Genomic DNA, 8,743 nt, shown 5'->3' on the forward strand with positions numbered 1-8,743 from the left:
CCCACTGGCACTAAAGTCCCTATATAAGAAAAGTACCGCCATCTACTCTTTCCTCCGCCGCCTCCGCTTCTAAAGCGCTTGCTTTTTTCTTTAGTTTTTGCTTGCGAAAGCCAAGTCGACGGTGGCGCACCTAGGAAGTCCACGTTGAAGCTTTAGGCCGGGCCCGCGCCGCCGCCGCCGCCGCCGGCGACTGCGGCTGCGCAGAGGACTTTCAACATGGCTCTGAGGCGGAAAAAAAGAAAATATAAAAAAGTGAAAAGCGCGCGCTATCATCGTCCAATCGGAGATACAGGAGAGAGAGAAGCGGCGTTTATCAAAGGATGGCGGTACTTTTCTTATATAGGGATTTTAAGTGGCACGAATAGAGACCCCCACCGCACCGGTGTTCCAGCATGTCACCAGGGGTCGCACAACACAACATCGTCCTAAAATCCCTATATAAGAAAAGTACCGCCATCCTTTGATAAACGCCGCTTCTCTCTCTCCTGTATCTCCGATTGGACGATGATAGCGCGCGCCTTTCACTTCTTTATATTTTCATTTTTTCCGCCTCAGAGTCATGTTGAAAGTCCTCTGCGCAGCCGCAGTCACCGGCGGCGGCGGCGGCGCGCGCCCGGCCGCGCATTTACCTATAGAGATAGAGTAACATACGGATTACAAGAGTGGCCACTCGAGCCTAAAAGCGGCCGAGCTACGCAGCTTCATGCCGCCCGCTAGAGGGCAATACAACACTCCCTGTCTCCAAGCCCATTGGACCACAGATCTCAAGCGAACGTTCAAAGGACATCCAACAACGGATATTTTGACGTCCGTCGGATATCCCCAGAAGTCCCAATGATGTACTACGGATGTCCGTAGGATCGTCCGACGCAAAGAAAAAGCACATCCAAAAAACGTCCATCGTACATCAAAATCGGATATTCGGATGTCCACAGGATATTTGAAAATAAGCTTTTCCTACACGAAACGTCCAGTGGATGTCCTAAATAGTATACCTTTAGGACACTGTAAAGTGCAGGATGTCCACTGGATGTTTAGATGCGAACATTTGTAAAGCAAAATTACCAGTGGATGTCCGAAGGACTATATTTTCAATTGCAGGATGTCCACTGGACGTTTGGAGGTACATTCCTTTTAAATCCTTAGTGAAGCTTTGTGCAAGCTATACCTGTAATTTATGAATATCCTTGACTAAAGTACAGAATGAAGCCACACTAATGTGAGTAGTGGGGCTTTATTACCCTGTGTACGCAGAAATGAAAAGCAAGGCTCGTCATCAGCCTTCCGTGCTTCATCAGGAGGGCATGAACTGTACCACATGGCTTAGCAAAGGACCAAGTCTAGTGCACTGAACTGGGAAGAGAACTTTTGCCAAAGGATACAAGGCAGTACAAAAGAAATAAACTAACCATATCTGGGTGCCTGTGTATTTCGGGAAAGCTGAAACTTTACTTTATAGAGCAACAGCCACTAAGCCAGCCATGCAAAAATACCATGCATACGCTAAAGTCATAGTACTTCACAAACCACGGCAAGAGCTTTGTTAATATGTCCTGCACATTAAGAAAGCTCAATGCATAATCAACAAGACAAATCTTGTTAAAATATTTTATTGTAACACAACATCAAAATATTTGAGCACAGTAGACTAACAGCAGTGCAAAATAGTTTGCCAATATTGTTACAAAACCCATATAAAATGACTAAAAATGCTGCTTCAAGCTGTCATTACATAAACGTGATGAAAAAAATAAACAGGTGCAGCTCAAACAACACAAGCGGCCATGCTACTTATTAGGTCACCACGTAATTTTTTGTACATAAAACATGACGTCAACACGGAATTTGCAAACGAAATTACTAAGAAAACTACTATACAGCACCGAACACTTTTCAGGCTGAGAAGAATACAAGTCAAATGTAATTAAATTTATACTTAATCAACTGAGACACATCACAATAGTGTTTGTACTCTGCAAAACACAACTGAAAATGTCCAACAGCAACACAAAAATTGCAATGCAAGTAACTAAAAAAGCAGATGGGATAATCAAGACTCAATTTTAGAAATGCTTAAAGGCAACCACCACTAAGTACACTAATCAACATGAGTAAAATGTGTGTGGAAAAACTGCTGAGGGAATTACTGAACATCAATAACAAAGAATAAAAGAGTAATAATTAAACAGGCTGAACGACCCGAGGATTAAACCTATATGGAGAGAATGAATGTGCTTTTTGAATAATGAGCTACCAAGTGAAAGACAAAGCTAAGAGTTCCCAGAAATGAACCTCTTATCAAGAAGCAAAGTATTTCCTAAATAATGAGCACTGAGTGGACACATTGCTTCACTTAACACATAGAAAAAAGAGAAACAAACATACAAATTACTATCTTAATGTGTCCATCAAAATCACCTGTTGACTAGAAATGCTACTGATCAGAACCTGCCATAATGAAAAATGAAGCGGAAAGCCCACACAAGTGAATCTCATACCGAACATGAACATGCTTCCTGGATAGTGAGCATTGATCACACACATTGCTTAACACATATGCTAAAATAAGAAGAGAAAAAGTAACAATGCTGCTGTGAAGGTACTAATTAGCTACTTGGTAGCTGCTGTAATCGGGCACACGAATGCCATGGCACTGGCATGGGATTGGAGTGCAGCGTGCAAGGAGGGTACTCATTCAGCATCTGATGGGAAGGCAAGAAAGAAATCCATTTTTACTAGCTGCCAGCATACAACATTCAGGAAAACAACTGCACCTATCACATGTTATTCCTTTGCTCTTGTTCGTGTTGCATCTGCTCCTATGAGTTAGCACCTAAAAGCATAGACTCATTCATGGCCATTAAGAACTCCAAAAAAGTGGTCGCAGTTTCACCTGAAAGGCGAAGCATCAATTGCGATAGCAAACTTGTAGAGAGCTATACGGAGTAATGATATTAGCTTTATCAGCTGTATAAACTTGGACATGCAGCAGCATCGGCAACACGCAGAACTGTTGTCGACGCCATCGGCGTTTTGCCCGCGTTCGCTCAAAATGCGTGCGGCGTTGGTGACTGTTGCCGGAGCCTGTGATATAAATAGGCACTTGGTGCCGCAGCTAAACGTCGCCTCCCTTCCCTCCCCCTCCCCCACGGCTTCTCGCGCGTCGGAAGAAGGTGCGTTTGCTCTACATATATGGTGATTGTAAAGGAGAAAAGAGACGCCTACTTCTGCAGCCCTTAAGCGAGCACGGCGCGGAACGCGCGTTTGTTCTCCGCCGTGCGTTCACTCCCCGTGAAAGACGCGCCCCTCGCGCCCTTTCACTCGCACATACAGCGTTCGGCGCGCGGCGACGATTTCTTCTCCAAATGACGTCATACGGAACCTCACGGCGACGGCGACGGCGACGGCGACGGCTACGGCGACGGCGACGCCGACGGCAGAAATCTGCTTTTGAGTGTCCATATAATTGCTATCGCAATAAAAATTCACAAGGCAGAGAAAGCCTGTGAAGTGATACACATAATTATAGTGCAAGTGCCAGCTGCAAGGTGCATCAATGTACTATCGACCAAGAAATTTACAGACCACGGGATATCAGAAAACGCTAAATATCTGAGCAGCCCTTAAAAGCCAGTAAAACCGTACATCACAATGTTGTTCGCATATACAAGTAGAAGCTGGAAATGGGAATACCATGCTGCGTTTTGAGGCTGCCGAGATATCAGATCTCTTGGTCCGTAAACATTTTTGGTTGAGAGTACACTGTATTCAAGGCCATGCTGCAAATGCTGCTGATTACTTGGCACACACCCCACCCAATCTTCCCGGTATACCCCCACCTTATTCCAAACCCTATATATAGTAGATATTTAAATTATCCCCAGCAAGAGATACATACACTATCACCTGACCAAGGCAAAGAAAATTGTGCGAACAAGAAGGCTGCAAGCCGGGCAGGAGGTCCACACCAGCTATCACCTGTACTTTGAACTGTCCCCACTTCCCACAGAATAAAACATGTCCAAAGAACAAGTCGGAGATTATTTTAAATTCAAGGCACCGAAGGACTTGAACCGTGGCACAAAATGCTCAGAGTTGAAGGTTGCTCTTTTACTCTTGTGAGAAGCAGATGAAGACAATTGCAATAATAGTTCCATTCAAAAACATACCTTCATTTGAGTCCTCAACAGACGTTGCAGGCTTCTTGTGTTTGAGGGTGCCTGATGCCCTTTCCGGTGCATGTCTGAGCCATGATTTGATGGCATCTTCAACATTTGTTGTGCTTCCTTGGGGAAACTGTTGCAGCAGCTGAAATCGATCCACATATATTGTTAGTGTAGTAACTAGATTTTCTTCAATAGCGACCACATTTTCTTCAATATCAAGCATTGACAAACCCCAATGTATCTTGTAAAGACCACAGGACAAATTGTTTTCATCTGTACTCATGTAACAGTATGTACCGAATGTCACATAGCTAAGGAAATCTCAGATATCTCCATCAGCACTCAACATTTGCATAGATATTGAATTGATGGTACATTTTGTTTACCCTAATTTGTGTGCGGTATGTCCCAAACAAATTGACATAAATCGCTCCCTACTGCTGGACTGCTATTTCTCAAATACATATTTGGAGGCAATGCTGCTATAAAAAAGCACATGCCAAGTCGTGTCTGCAGTTGCTGTAGCGTGGATCTCAGACATGGCATAGCAATTGAAGCAAACTCGCGGCATTTGTGCAAGCAATTAGCACAAATGTACTCAAGAGGAATAATAAAGATTCATTGCGAAATCGGCGCACTGATGCTCGCCGCAGTACACTGCATCGCAAATGTTTCTCTCGGAACATCGCGGGAAACTCCGGCTACATGCTTTGGCGGTTGCTCTTCTGTACGTTCATCCTCCAGCGGGTGCTCGCTTGCGCACTCAAGAAGTGACAAAGATTTCTTCGTCTCTCGAGACGCCTTTTCGGAGACGTACAGTCCTACAGGACGCGACACACTTCGCATCGAAACGCATAGCGCAGGCGGCGCGAGATAGCGCGAGACAAAGGCAAATGGAAACTACCAAGCGCTTCTTAACACGCCTAATGGCGGTACGTCCCATTTTCAAAGAAAATCGAAGGTGACAAATGAATACTCACATCTTTGCAGGAGAGCTCTTCGCACGCCACCGAATGGCAACACAGAACACCTGTTACTAAAGCCCCTATATTTATAAAAGTAGCGCCATTCTTAGATCTTGCCGCCACCGCGCTCACCCCGGCGCTTCCTCCTCGCCCTCTCTTAGCCGCCTCCTGTCGCCCCAGCCTCCTCCGCTCCCCCATTGGCCAATCCGTGTCACGTGGAAGTTCGCGTCGAGCTTTTGTATATTTTTTTCTTTCCAGCGCGCTCCGACTGCCATTCTCAGGCCTGTGCGACGAAAGTGCTGTACGCACAAACGGATCAAACGTGTTAGGGACAAGAACTTCGTTGTGATGGCATGCTGCTGCGCCTTAAGTTGCCGCAACCGACAAGGCGAGGGCAAAAGGCTTTTTTTGTTTACCATCCGGCGTGCGCAAACGCTTGCTGCACACTTGATATTTGCGCCGTCTCGCATCGTCGCGTTGCTACTTCCAAAACGGCATTATTAAGACCAGTTACTGACTGACGAAGCAAAATCGCGCCTCAAAAACGTCTCCGCAGGGCGCGATCGAAGTTTTCCTCGGATTTCCTCTGGTAGCGCGTTAGCTGTCGTTTGCCACGGCTAAAGCCCCTATATATAAAAAGTAGCGTCACGCTTTGAAGAATGCCGCCGCCTCCTCGCACACCCTGTCCGAGGCCGACTCCGCGTCGGTATTGGCCTAATGGCATCACGTGGACCGTCGCGCCGCCGGGCGCTGGCTGCGTTTGTTTACGATAACGCTCCATCGCCATTTTCGCCCGAGAAGCGTCTACCGACATGCGAGGAGCACAACGATAGCGTCGAACACCGTCGGCGATCGTCGAATCTGATCAGCGGCGAAAGATAAACAAGTGCACGTGTTTCAAGCGGTGTAGGCGGCGCAACGGTCGAAAAAGGAGCGCGAAAGAGAGGAGAAACGAGGAGGAGGGGAGGCGAAGGAGGAGAGTGTTGCTACTTTTTTATATAGGGGCTTTAGCCACGGCAGGCCCGACGCAGGCGGCGCCACTGTCGATATCGCGCCTCGATCGCGCCGAGCGCGATAGTGGAACGGAGGAGGAGGGAAGTGGATGGCGCTACTTTTTATATATAGGGGTTTTACCTGTTACAACGCCAACGTACACAGCGGCAAAACTACAACCACAGCGATAAAACTGCACATAAAGGCGCCACGTGCCTTCTGTATGGCGGCGGGATCAACGTGAGGCTGTGAGCAGTGCGAGGCGCACAACGAGGGGAGAGGGGTACGCAGGTGGCGAGGCGCTAGTCGGGTAGTCCCCCTCCTCGCTGCTCGCCCTCTCAGTTCGCTCTTTGTAATCGTGGCGTTGCTCGCTGTGAGCAGCACCGCGAATGTCATGACGCCAGCGGAAGCACAAAAAGAAAAAAAGAAGTCAAGAAAACAAATGACGACGCCGGCGCGCGCTCGAGGCGCGGATATAGTGAACTAGAAGATTCTAGTACACTGTAGCGCGGACATCCTCGCCGGCTGGCTGGCTCGGCAAAATATGGCTATCGTTTAGTTTTATTCAGGGGGCTTGGAGGCAGGCCGCTGTACGCCCTCCGCAATTGATCATTAGGTAATATGGCCAAAGCATGATAAAACGGTATCCGCGTAATGTTCATTAGCTGGTGATTTGGGTTCATAGTTCCTTTTCGCCCAGGACACATGAAGAGGAAACTTCAGTTATGGAAGAATTATTTGTACTTAATAATTTTGTTTTCTTCTATGCCCCCACTTAATAATTAATTATTAAGTGGGGGCAAAGAAGTCCACTTAATAGTTAAGCACCATGCCCACGTACATGCGATGTTAGCAATGTGTTCACAGCATATCATCGTTGAAATTCTAATGAAAAATAGTCGCACTAACGTACATTATTTGTAGAAAAGATTCCTACATTCAAAGGACGACCAAGGGATAACACACACTGGACGTTTCCCGCATCCAAAGGGGAACATCCAGAGGACCTCCACAGAAACAAAATCAACGGAACTTTCTTTAATGCCAAAAAAAGATGTCCCATGTACAGTCGCGGCCACTGTTAGAGGGAACGCGGCACGCGTGGCCGCTCTCTTCGGGCCACCAAGCGGGCGCCGCGCGAAGTATTGCGGCGCAAGCGCAATCAGCGCCAGAGGCGGAGTTGGCTGCGCGTCGTCTGCTACGGTGCCTCCCACTTCGCCCCACGCGCTCTGGTTCAAAATACTGTAGCTATGGAGCTCGATAGAAAGTATTTGAACTGGGTTATCTGGGCGCCGTTCATGTTACACCCAGTATTCGGCTTCGAATTTCAGACGTTCGTTTTCGTCGCAAAATGAAGTTGGTCGCTGAAATTTCACTTGGTTACAAAAGGAAATAGAGCACGTGGCATAAGATTAACAGCGTGTGCCTTGGATGCTTCACATGTCAAACAGCGCATTAGGCGACGAAAGTTACGCCCACTTTTGATAAAACTCTGCTCGTTATGAGTTTAAAAGGGGCTGCATGTGTTCTTAGTGTGGCATTTCGTCAAAGCAATACCTTACGGCATGGCCAGAATTCCTGAGAATGAGCGCTGGGAAATCGTCGAGCTCTATTTCAAGGGTAGGTCGCAGCGAAAAATCGCCGAAGCGACGGGAAGAAGGCTCAAGACAGTCAACAGGATCGTAAGAGCATTTAAATCTTGCCGCCGGATCAAGGATGCTCCGCGGATTAACTTTGACCACCTAGGAATCATTAACGTGCACCGAAATCGTTTAGAAGAACGCAATGACGAATTATGAGACTGCGGTTAATCGTAAAGGCATTTCAAACACTGCACGTTTAAACATAGCTTGAACAAGTTCGTAACGGCTTCAGCTATCTGTACGTTTCCTTATTTTATGCGTTCACAATCGGTAGTCTAGACACCCAAATGTTCTTTTCTTTTTTTCCTTGATGCAGGTACCAGCCAAACTTCTTACAAAGAGTCTCGAAAAGCGGAAGGTCAACTGTACGTGTCTGGGGCATGATCACAAAAGACGGTCTTGGACCTCTTGTTAAATCAACGGCAAGTTCACAGCGAGCAAGTACTGCGAAATTTTGACCACAGTGGCCCATCGCGAACTTGCAAATGTGCACTTCTCCGGGCCTGGTCCTGTATTCCAACACGACCGTTCGCCTGTGCACACTTCGAAGAAAGTTGAAGCCCTACTACGCCAGCTCAACATCGCCGTTTTAGAGTGGCCGCCCCAGTCACCAGACTTCAGTATTATTGAAAATATTTGGGGCTAAATGAAAGCGGCACTCGCATCCAAGCCCCTCCATGGAATGTCAAGGGACAGCCTTTGGAGAGCAATCCACGCTGAATGGGAACGCCTTAAGCTGGATGCCACCCTTGTGGATTCGTTATACAGTTCCCTGCCACGTAGAATGGCTGCCGCGATTGCCTCCGGGGCAGATGCAACCAGGTACTAAAATTCGCCTTCGTCATTGGTTCGGACATTGCACCCTGCTGCCTCGATTGTCTCCAAAAGGAAGGAGACCATCATCTAAGCTTCATTTGGTCTTGGCTTCATCGTATATATAATAAATCTGAAGCACAGATTTATCAATATCTCTTGT

At 47.0% G+C, this 8,743-nt stretch overlaps 1 long non-coding RNA gene across 2 annotated transcripts; it reads right to left on the reverse strand.

Moving 5' to 3' along the window:
• Positions 1-2,305: 2,305 nt before the first annotated feature.
• On the reverse strand, positions 2,306-6,726 carry LOC125944786 (uncharacterized). Of its 2 annotated transcripts, XR_007466498.1 has the most exons (4): positions 6,266-6,726; positions 5,147-5,196; positions 4,170-4,308; positions 2,306-2,702 (listed from the first exon to the last, which is right to left on the reverse strand). It is a non-coding gene; the product is annotated as an uncharacterized LOC125944786 (long non-coding RNA). The 2 variants fall into 2 exon arrangements; XR_007466497.1 differs by lacking the exon at positions 2,306-2,702 and having other exon boundaries at positions 3,821-4,308.
• Positions 6,727-8,743: the final 2,017 nt, after the last annotated feature.

Source organism: Dermacentor silvarum, chromosome 4 (assembly GCF_013339745.2).
Source record: "Dermacentor silvarum isolate Dsil-2018 chromosome 4, BIME_Dsil_1.4, whole genome shotgun sequence".
NCBI classification, from domain to species: domain Eukaryota; kingdom Metazoa; phylum Arthropoda; class Arachnida; order Ixodida; family Ixodidae; genus Dermacentor; species Dermacentor silvarum.